At 40.6% G+C, this 12,239-nt stretch overlaps 1 protein-coding gene across 7 annotated transcripts in view; it reads left to right on the top strand.

The window, feature by feature from the left end:
• KCNMA1 (potassium calcium-activated channel subfamily M alpha 1) overlaps positions 1–12,239 on the top strand; it is an 841,792-nt gene that overhangs the window by 799,237 nt on the left and 30,316 nt on the right. The gene's annotated exons all lie outside the window — the stretch shown is intronic.

Here is a 12,239-nt window from a genome sequence, read left to right as displayed (position 1 = left end):
AATGGAAACCAGAATTTGGCCCAGTATATAGCACCTGTCATTTACTCCATGTGTGATCAAGCATAAAGTTGAAAGTTTTAACTGCTCAATTAGATTTAATTATAAAGTTATGGTTATACTCAGAAAAGTTACTTTGCAAAAGTGATATGTTCTTAGCAGACATATTGGTTCCCAATGTATCTTCAAGCCATGTCATCTCAATATATTGACAGAAATGAGTTTTGACAACTGTTAGCACTTGCAGAGATAATACATATATGGATGAGTGAGCTTGAACAATTTCACTAGAGCAGTTCATTGTCGTCACTGCACCAAATAATTGATGATGAACCATCATCTACAAAGTACAATACAAGAAATTACACTTGCTCAATAATAGCTATTATTCTTCATCACAGTAGATCCATCACAAGACCACATATATCCGTATTCCAAATAATATGTCTACGTAAAAGGCATGCCTTTGATTGGAAGCAAATGTCACAAATGTCCTAGGAGAGAATTTATGTAGTGCATTTTTTTTCAATCCACTTATAAAACAGAGCTGAAAATTTGTTGTCATGACCACGGTTATGCTCTGTACCTTGAAATTTCCAATTTAACATTGAGATGTCAGGAATTTATTATAAAACAAACAAGTTCCAACAGTAGTCTAGGTAAACTAGTGTGTTATCATAGCGCAAACATCACTGAGATATGGGTATAGCCTGGGTATGAAATGATAGACTCTCCTGGCTTTCACCCTGACATCAGTCCCACAACTGCAGCATCTCAATAGTGGGAGGAGTAAATCTCAGCTAAATCTGTCTGCTATCAGAAGCATAGGGCCAGAATTCCAGTTGGGGCCTTTGGGGGCTATCATAATATAAATAATTACGAACATAGTAATAATTCTTGCTGCCTTTAATACTGAATTCACTTCTGATTTTACATCATCAGCAAAATTGTAGCTATGCTGTGGTTGTAGGACACAGAAAGAACAGTGCTTAATTTTCAGATTTAGTGTGGAGTTTGCAACACGAGCTGTTAGAAACATTGGGCCCGATTCTTGGATGCTTTGAGCCTCTGAATGAGGGAAACAGATGTTAAAGCCAGCAAATAATGCCATCTGTGAATACTATTCTATGGTGTGGCTGCTCCTTGGAGAGAGCACCCTTCTTACTCCCTGATTCTAGGGCCAGTGTAGATTAGATCACCCTTAAGGCTACTCTAGTGTATGCCCGTCTTCCCACAGAGGGCATAATTGTATAATCTTCATAGTCACGTTTTAGACTATAAGCTTTAAAAATAAAAACGGCATTGTGTGCTACTTGTATGTTGCAGTCAGTAATAATCAACAGTTACTGTAGCTAACATCAATTTTAATATTTGGTATTGAGACTGGAGTTTTCCAGAACTGTGGAATATGATCCAATGTACAGAGATAATATATTGGGCTGAACAATACAGGACAAGGTTAGAGCAAATATGAGGTTTAGCCAGAAGTGTGCACTTCTGCAGTAGAGGATGGGCATAATTTCTTTTCATGGAGATCACTTCTTGTCTGTATACTGTTATATTATCTTTGACAGAGAAAGCTTTTATACATGGAGGTTATAAAAATAATTCGGAAGTGCAAATATCTTTGCCTTTGGAATGCACCTTGTGTCAGATATTGCGAAAATATTTCCTGACTCTCCAACAAGGTCTCATTACATTCATTCCAAATTGTGTAAGTTGGGTGCTCTTCCATGACCAAATTAAAGTTTTCACAAGAGCACTCATTTTCCATGTGGTGGTGCCTCCTGCAATGGTTCCTCAGGGAGTTCAAGGCTATGAGTCAACTTGTTACCCCCTGCCTTAGCGAGACAGAGAGACGTGCTGGAGCTAATCTCTGATCCCCAGTGCCCCTGTCTGTTAGCTCCTGAAAACCTCTACTAGCCTTCACTCTGCTTTGCAGGTTAACTTCAGATGCTGTCCAATCCCCAAACCTTCTTGAAAAGGGTTCCCCTGCAGTACACAGCCCCTGTGTGGACACGCACAGAAATTGCCAGATCCGCTGCCTCCACAGAGACAGAATACACTGTCATACAACCTATTAGATCAGCTGAGGATTCACACTTTAATAAACGTATTCTTGGTTTTACCATAAGTTCTTCCAAGTGCAATACATTAAACAGAACAGAGATTTAAGTGATAATAAGCAAAGATAGTAGAAACAGAAAGTGGTTACAAATAAAAACAAAACTATAACATGCTTTCTAGTGACCACAACTTAACAGACTACAATCCCTATCTAATGCAGTTTCTCTACTAAAGTCACCAACCCACACGGCTGGGTATCCTCCATTCATGTTTACAAAAGGCGCTGATGATCTCTTTGTTCTATCAGTGATGGATAACCACAATGTCTTCCGCACACCCCCTTCTTATAGTCCAGTAACTCTTCAAAAAGTGTTCTTGTTGTTTGTTCCCCAGAGTGCTGGAGCCAAGTCCCCTTTTCTCATCCTCTTATGAATTTTATTTTATTGTTGATTTCAGATGCAAATGTAATTTCCATTGTCTTTGGCCTATCCTGCTCCATTTACATTTGAGACCTAAGCAGACAGGCAAATCAACATTCCTTTGGCTGGGGCAAACTTGTTTACCAGCCCTACCTGGTTTCATGGTTTGGGCATATTTTTAGTATGTGCCTACAACTTTTTAATTGTTACCCGTATAGACATCTCATGGTGATTAGGATGACTGTATAAGGTATCATATGAAAATTCACAGCCATGTTCTTTACCGCTGATAAAAACCATGACAGCATTGTTAAGTGTAGTGAGTTTCTTAGGCCTAGTAGGAGTTGCTGTTCTGATTCCAGTGGGCAATGCGGGGCTCTTAGAGTCAAACCTCCATTCTTGAGCAAGAAGTTTTAAGTTTAAAGAGGATGACAAATAAATTCCCCTGTCCTTCCTCGTTCCTGTCTGCAGTACATCCACCTGATTTATCATAGGCTACGTGAAAATATTCCGTGATAGCATTATGTTAAAGTATTGGGATTGTATCATTGACATAGCTCAGAAAGCCTTAGCATTAGTTTTTAAGTGAATAATATAATGCTAAATGCCCTAGTCAGTACAGATGTTCTGAAGCCTTTGTGTTATGTAAGCCAGTATCTGAGTGGAAAAGGCCATGGGATGTATTTCTCTAAACTATGACAGCAGGTCTGTAGGAATTCTGGCTTTGTGCAAAATCTTGGTGTTAGTCCAACCGAAAAGCTAAAAGTGATGGGGATACACTGAAAGCTAAAGTGATGGGGATAAATACTGCATCATTGTGCCTTTCTTCACAACTGCTCCCACAAAAAAGCTAATCCTTTTTGTATAATCATTTAGCTTTAGGGAACAATATTTGGGTGTTTCAAGCTGGGCCTTTTATCTCATTGTCCAAAAATTCTTGACTGGCACTTGACTATGCACTTCCATGATATCTGGACTACCAAAACTGGTCACAGTGTTTGGCTGAGACATAGGTACAAAGCAAAGAACAATTTAAACGATGGGCCAATCTCTAACAGAACAGAAATATTGGTGCTATCCATTGTTTGGTCGGCAACGTTTGCTAGCAGTTGAGTTTTATAATACTGCTGCAGGTTGGAGAAAAGTTTTGGATCCCTGTATACAGATTATAGTAAGTGTGCCTGGAAGCCTATGGAGAATAGCTGGTGTACGTATTAGAAGTTATCTTGCTCTGAATCCAAACTGTCCCAAACTCTGAGCAGGCTTGGATCTGGGATTTTGGTTCCGACCCATCAAATATGGCACATAATAGGGTTTTACTCTAGGATTCCAGCTCAGGTCTGCCTCTAGTAATTTACAAGTCTGCTATTTCACCCATGCAGACCAGGAAGTCAACCATAAAGTCAACCATAAATAAGCCCAAATTGATGGAAAAACAATATTGCTGGCATAAAGTGACAGATGTTGATGTTCACAAAATGTCTGTTTAAGCACTTTGCAAGAATCCATTTCCCAATTACATACACCTGAACTTTTTGCAGAAGTTACGAAGTAATTGTACTCAGAGACGTGGAGTTTTCTTAGTTTCATCTGCTAAGGAAATTGTCAGAATACATGTTGCAAAAAATGACTGCTGTGGTTATTACTGTTGCTGCTCAGGGGAGCTATTCAGATTCCTCATTTATCAGAGCTTAATAGATTAAAAGTCCAAATTTGAGTCTCATGGTATAAACCCAATCAAATGCTAATCTGCATAATTTTCCCATAAGCAGCTATGGGAAATTTGTATAATTTATGTTTCAGCAGTTGCCAATCATGAGTGAAACAGCATTGTTACATATATTTATCAAAATATTTTTACTGATCTTTGCTTGCTATCACATCTGGCTTTGCTCCTCTTTTTCACTAAGGAGACACTTACTTTCTCTGGTACATAATGTAATGTACGATGTTTCCCGAACATATATTTATAGGTCATTTTAAACTGGAAGCTTTCTATTTTACAACTTCTTATTGAATACCTGTCTCTGCAAACCTGCTGATATGGCTTAATTTATTTACTAGTTTAACATAGCACACTGGTTTCCAACACCAAGGCTAACTGTGACAGGATCACTCATGTGAGTAAAGCAGGGCGGATTTGGTCCATAAGCAATATAGCTTCAAATCTCTGCACTTAAAGAAATGCTTCTAACTTTAAACCCAGTCAAAAGTTAAATAACAGTGTTACAGCCCACATGCAATGGACCCCAATCTCTAGAAACCCAATATATGTTAAAAGGGGAGTAAGAGGAACAACTACAGATCGAACATTAAGGTTGAGAATTTAAATAGGAAAAAAGTTAGGGATTCCGATTTCCCACAGAAATGTTAAATCAACAGCCACATGGCATATATAGCATTCTGAATTACTGCATTTGCTACTGGTCCAAGGAAAGCTTGAATGGCCGGGGTACTGGCTCTCCTTGTTTCCAGCTACTTCTCCAGCTCTTGGGGTTCTTCATGGCAAAAAAGAACCTGGATATGTGTAAAAACAGCTGGTTCCAATCCAGCTGTTGCTGGCACATGGGTGGTGAGGAAATAGGAGCTGTCCACTCAGAATGCATCCACCAGAGAGAAGACCCCAACAAGAGAGAGAAAAGGCCAGGAGGAGAAAGGGGGCACAGTGTTAAAGAAGCAGGTACAGGGGAGTAGAAAGGGGAACAGAACAGACTGGAAAGGAATTAAATGAAAAGACAGCAGTGCAATTAACTTTCTTAAAAAGTGTAAAATCCATAGTGCATTTAAGACTGTGCAACTACGTAAATACTATGCTTTTTCCATGAAGGCAACAGCTGTAGTTTGCAGAGGGATATTACCTCATTGTGAATTGGAAGCGGATCATGGGATTGCAAATGGGAGAGGGAAAATAGCCAGAAGCCAGTCTTACGATTAAGATGTGATCCAGACTGTGCTATAATTTGGAAATGCCCTGGTCTTTCATCATTCTTGTGGTTACTTGCACCAGCAATCTTACAATCTTCCAACTCTGCATTATGAAAATACTTTGCATTTCTGTGGTGCCTTACGTTAGAGGTACTCAGTGCACTTTACAAATAACTTCGCCTCACAAAATGAGTCTCCTATTCTGTCTGCAGATCTCCATAAGAGATTTGCTGTACTTGTAAAAGACATGGTAGGGAGGCAGCTATGTGACGGAGGTTTACTAACAATCTAATCATCATGCCTCTCCTTATGACTTCATGGGTTCCTGCCGTTTTGCTCTTCATGCAATGCAGGGAATGTTTAAAACAACTGTATTTCCAGGTTTTATTATGCAAAAGTAATAAAACCGGGAAATACAGTTGTTTTGCTTATTACCTTAGACATTAGACACTGAATAAGATGACTCCCGAAGTACATTTTGTATGCCAATCCACATCAAGTAAGAATGCTGTATTGTGTACTTGGAGTTATCAAGTACAAAAAAAAAAACATTCTAGGGCAAAGAAATTCAGTGACCTAGACAAAACTGTGATCAGATCCTTTCAAAAATTGGAAACTGTAGCACTGAAAAATCTGGATGAGAAAGTCAACAAGTGAACTTTCACTTGGTTTCCTTTTTACCAAAAGGAATTGTAATTTCAGTAAAATTGTGCTTGCCGCCACAGAGTGTGGAAAGTTCATCTGGGGGAACATTGGTCGTGTTTGCCATTTCCAGGAATAATAATCCCATCCTAGCAGACATCAGAGGACTGCATCTCATTTTAGTTAAATTAGTGTGTGGGGAAGGGAGCAGTAGAGAGCAGACAGAGAGCTCCAAAACGGAGCTCTGCAAATCTAAACCCTTCCTGTGGTTTTACATTTTGTGTAAACTTGTGGTAAACGTGTCCTGCTCTATGGCTCCAAGTGGATATTATGGGTGGTTTTGCATGGTTTTGAGCCAAAAATCAGACAAAACTTGGACAGTTTCAGATGGGTTTTGCTCTGCATTTTTGTGTTTGAACCTGAAACTCAAAGTGAAACTCATGAAGGACAATGTTATGTAAATGTAAACTGAGAAAAGACTTCCTAGGAGCCTATGAACTTAACAGCCAGATGTGACGCTGTTCTGTCCCATAGTAAAAACCTAATGTAAAACTTCTGTGTTTGTAGTTTCTACCACTTCAAGTAGAGATGGCCTGACCCATAACCCTGGACTGAGTGACTTCCAGACTTCAGAGGTGTTGAAATCCCAGCCCAGATCCTGATCTTTGTTTTATAGCTGAACCCTGACTAAATACGAAGCTACACCAAAACTGTTTAGATTAGAACTCGAGATTTCCCAGCGCTGTGCTCAAACCAAAACTCTGTCTCCGGCCCCAGGGGACTCTGCAGCTAGAATTGTTTCTAAATTGAATGGTTGTAACATATTCCCATGAATGTCAGCAGCTCTTTAGCTGCATGACTGCTGCTGAACTTTTCAGCTATGCCCAAATGGCTATAGTTTGGAGAATAAGAGGTAAAGTCTATCATTCCATTGAATTCAATGGAATATTACTGTGCAATGTCAGCAAACAGTGGCAAAAGGTGAGGTCCCTTTGTAAGACAATTCTGTCTGTTTGTCTCTGGTTAATGGCTCTCGCTCTATTTTCTCACATAACCTGCATGGTATCTTGTCCATCCACTGCTTAGAAGCTCACCACTTGCATGCTGATTATCAATATTCAAAATATGATTGTTGTTTCTTGCTTCTCAAATAGTTCTCAGTAGTTATAACTTTTTTTTAATTACGTTTCTGCAGTCTTTAATCTGACTATTACCTCATAAATCCCAAGCACCTTTCCTAGAGTATTATTTTTTATAGAGCACCATAGGTATGCCTGGCATTTTAATGACAAGCAAGAGTATAGCCTTTAGCCCTAGCAATCTGGTTAAATTTCAGTTTGGAAAACTGAATCCTGCTTACCTGCAGTTGCAGGTAAATAAATATTCATCTTTTCATCTTCTCTTAAAAACCATGTTCCGTTACTGTGTGCTGTTAAACACTTGCTGCATTCCACCCTAGAGTACCTCAGTTCTGGATTAAATGATTACTTGCCTAGAGAGTTAGTAAAATCAATTTGTAGGGCACTAGGTGATCCTTCTGAATGGAAAGCATGTTATAAATTAAAAGGGGCAAATTGTGCCTCTGGACATGCGCTCACCCCAATGAAGTCAGTGGAAGCCTTGCAGTGTACATCCGAGGGCCAAATTTGTTACTGAATTCAAATTCTGGCAAACCTTCTGCAAGCAGTTCTATAAATCCAACATGTTTATTGCCCCACGGGGAAGGACCCTCCTCTAAGTCGCTCACTGGCCAATCTGTCTCCAGGAATATGTAGTAATGGATTGTGGGAAGACTGAGGAGTAGCTAGAATACAGCCACTGGATCATCTATTGTTGATTCAGTGGCCCCAAGCCCTGCATAAACTAGGCAGGCTATGATGATTGCTACTGCTGGTTCATAGTTAGGTGTAGAAGCTGCCATGAACTAGTTGCAAAATAGCACCCTACCTCCTAGTTGTGGGGAGAGATTTTATCTTTCTCCATCTGCCATTACGTTATCTCACACAGATTTCATGTACTCATGGGCAATGTGAATTTCACCCTATCCTGCAATTGTAGCTCAGGTCCCTGATGTTGTTTGTAGAACAAGTATGGCACTGCAGTTAGGAAAATCACTATAACCACCTGCCCTGGTTTACTGGGTTTATGAATGTTAATGGAACACGATTTGGAGAACTGAAGGAGAAAATGCAATATGAAAAGGAAAGTGAAAAAGGGCTCTGAGGAAAGCATGAAGGCTCTGTGCAAAGAAATTGAATCTTTTCACAGCCAAAAATGGATCTTGTTTCTGGTTCTGTAATGAAATAGTTTTCCTAATACTGTGTGACCTGAATTTCTCCCTGCTTTCTGGGTGCTATTCCTTGATGTACAACCTGTATTTTCTCAAGTCAGCATTTGATGATGGATGTCAAAATACAGGCCATGTATTATGCATATAGCATTACCGATTTAAGGTGTTTACTTGTCAAATTGGAGAAATTCAAAAATGTCACATTCACTGAATCTGCACAGCTGTCACTTGTAGTTTTCCATGCCTTTAAATGAAAGTTCTGATAAAACAGTTTAGTTTTCCTTCGCCTTTTTTTGGTGGAAGACAATAAACAGCATCTAAAATTTATGCTGTGGGTGGGGAGGCAGGCTGCAAACAGGTTGGAATAAGGACTTTGTGGGTGGTGGATAGACAGATACAGACCCCAGATCCCTACATTTTCTGATTTTTCTTTTGCTAAAAATATTCCAGATTTTTTAGTTGTTTAAATAGCCAATTCAAATTAAGCACTGTCAGGGAAATGAAGTTGTGGACATTTCTCACATCTTCCAAAACCATAGAGGAAAAAATATTACAGCTCAGGATTATTTTTCATTTGTGGAGAAAACAAAATCCCTTTAACATGTGTCCCGCATTTCATACAGAATGCACTGTGTGTGCAATGTGCAATCACAGAGCTCCTGACAGTCTGTGCCTAACAGAAATGCCACCTTTACGTCAATCTCCTAACACCATCCTAAGACGACAAATATTTGAGGGGTTAGAGAGAGGTGGCTACAAATAGCCTTCTAGGGAAGAGTGGAGGGAGTCATGCATTTAGAGGCATGTTACACTGAGTCTTTACATTTTCCTCTGAGCTGGCAGGACGCTACCGACTAGTTCTACAATCTGAAGGGCCTGATTCATTGAAAAATGTGTAGTGGACACCGTGTCGGACTGGGAAGAAAAGCCTCTAGGGAAAGGAGAAAAGAGAGGCCTCTGATGATGGTCTGGACAGTGGTGTCTCATGCTAACACTGTCCACCACCAATGCCTCAAGGGCTTGTGGGGAGAAGGTTAGCCTTTTCTACCCTCAAATCAGTGTGAAGTTGGAAGGCTTGGTGCCAGTCACGCTGAGCTGTGATTCTCCAGTGGCCCCAGCTGCATTGGTGCACATACAGAGCTCTCTCAGTGTCTGTTGCCACTTGTGTTTTGAAGAGCTGGTGTGTTGCATCATGCCCCCTACTGCATAACATGGAAGTATACAAAACACTAACAGAGGAGTCAACAACAGAAGGCAGCTCAATTCTAGCGTCCACGTCTCCAGAAGTACCACTCCTGCCCCTTGCAAAGTGCAGGGCCAGGACTCTCAATCCATAATTAATCTGCCTGCTCTTTTGAGTCTTGGGAGGGCTCCTGGAAAAATTCTGGGTAGGCCAGTGTGAGTCAGAGCATGGCATAGATCTGTGATGCAACAGGGAGTGGGTGAGGTAGCATGTTAATAAAAGTTCTTGAATGGCTGTCACTCATTCGTGGGATTTGGCCATGATAGAGACTATCATACAGAAATCAACTGGGCATGCAATCTGCTTTTTTCCATGCTGGCACAGTAGAACTGATTTCAATACAGTGAGTAAGGAATACATTGAGTGAAACTAAACACTCTGACATACCCAGCACTTCCACCTGCCTTGAAGAAATCTGTTTGTTATCTGAATCACCATTGTTGACTGGAATTGTATTGCTGTGCTTAAATTCCCCCGTGGGAATTTGTGCCTTTCAAATCTGTGGAAGGCATTGAGACAACTTGTCCTCCCCTCCCCATCACCATTCAGAGCCCCTCTCCACAGTTTTCCTTCCCTTTTACATAGCCCATCCTCACAGGCCTTGTGCTGCTGGGAGCTTTCTTCCAGATGGCAGGGTACAGTTCATGCTGGAGTATCCTAGAGGATCGCAAGAGTTAGAGGTGGAGAAGGCCCATCCATAACAAATTCATCTCCCTGCAGGGGTAGGATGATCTCTCAGCAATATTTGTTGCATCAGAGTGTGTGTCAAATTGACACCACACTTGATCTTAGACATAAGGCCAGAGTAGCTTCAGAACAAAACAGAGTTCTATCCCCCTTCCCAGAAAGGCGAACCCAGTAATTCCTACAGCTCTCCCAAGACCTGCTAACTCAGAAGCACAGAGCTGAACTGGAGACCCATTCCATGTGCTCCCATGTGCCAAACTGGTGTTAGACAATTGAGGGGCCAAAATTAGTGCACTTAATATTTTAAAATATTTAAAGCTAGTTTGATAGTGGTGATTATTACTATCAAGAAAGGGGCAAAAATCCAGGTAAGGGACTGACATCGCATTTTGAAGTGATATACATTTATGTAAGGATTCTCTGATGTCTTATTAATTCTGCCAAAATTGAGGACAGGGGCAGAGGGAAATACAGTATCAACTCATTTTGGAGTCAGTAGCAGATGAACGTATGAATGACTTCAGCTGAGTGGACCAATTTGCATGCTGTGAGAAGGCAATGGAGTTACAGCAGGAATGAGTTTGACTCTTAGTGATTGGGAGGGGTGGGGGTTGGTGGCATTTAGATGAATCAAGTCTAGTCCAGGTGAGTAATGACAGAAGGTCAAAAATCTGTTTGTGGATCTGAGACATAAAGTCAGAGTCTGGGCAGAATTTGCCCAAAGTCTAATGGCTGTTCAAAATTTATAATGCAAAATTCGTTTGGCCTCATGGCTAGACAAATAGTTGCTTAAAAAATACTGCCATCGCAAGGGGGAAATGGAGTCCTTGAGCCTAACTCTTGCACTGCAACAACGGTGATATTAAATACATGTTTCCATTCTTCCTACTTTTTTTGAAGCAGGGAGACTTAAGTATATATCGTAACAGTGAATTTCCAGGCCAACTTTTTGTTAGAGTTTTTTGGTTTACTTAAATCATTGACAGATTCAGCACTTACATCGTAACTCCAGCTTAGCAAAATAACATGCCTGGGTATTACCTTTTTATGTTTATGAATTGTTCAGTGGCAGGTGTTCCTGCAGAGCTTGCAGGGACTCAGGTGGAACATGCAAGTTGCATAAGGAGGCTCTTGCTCCACCCCAGACCATCCCTTCACCTCCCATGTAGCTCTTCCCCACTGTCTCTCTATGCCATCCTCTCTCCCAGTGTGTGCACCTCTCTCCTGTTTATCTCCAGATGTCCTTCCCCTCTCCCCCACCCACCTGCCATATGTCAGTCTCTCTCCCCGGTTCCTCATTCCTTTCAGATTAGTGCTTCCTGCTCTTTCTGACTCATGGAAGCCATGAGGATTCTGCAAGATCAGAATGGAAATTAAGAATTCTGTGGGCTTCATAATGCTTTTGGAAACATTTTAAAGTAACTAAATCCTTCAGAGGTCTTTGCAGCTCCACCCTAAATCTTCTGAATCAGACCCATCAGCTCCTGAAAGCTGCAAACATGGTGGTTTAACAAGCCTTAGAATGCGGTGAGAGGCTTAAGTAAGGATGCTTATTACTAGTGTTCTTTGAAATACTGATCACAAGAAAAAACCCCTCAAATATTAATGGCTTTGGATTTTGTTTCCAGTTTTTTTTTAACAATGATCACATTTTGCACTGAAAGTTTTAGCATGTTTTGATGTAAAAACTGCTGTTTCACAAGTTTAGCAGAAGTGCGTTGTCTTTAATTGTTGCCAGCTGTCTTATACCATAAACTGCCTGTAATATCGATAGGCTTGAGGGGCTGTATTTCAGCAATACTGAATGTTAAGTAAAACAGCTTATTGTTCAGAGAGCTACAGGTAGAAATCTGCTATAAACTATCACAGGAGATACGTGCAATGTTAACATCTCGCGGCATCATTTGCATCAGTCTGAAATGACTTGTTACGTTCTTTTCTGTTTGCCTTGCAACTTAAAGTTCAACCT

Source organism: Lepidochelys olivacea (assembly GCF_965140295.1).
Source record: "Lepidochelys olivacea isolate rLepOli2 genome assembly, chromosome: 7".
NCBI classification, from domain to species: Eukaryota; Metazoa; Chordata; order Testudines; family Cheloniidae; genus Lepidochelys; species Lepidochelys olivacea.
Note: the sequence above shows the minus strand (reverse complement) of the source record. Positions and strands in the feature narration are given on the sequence as shown.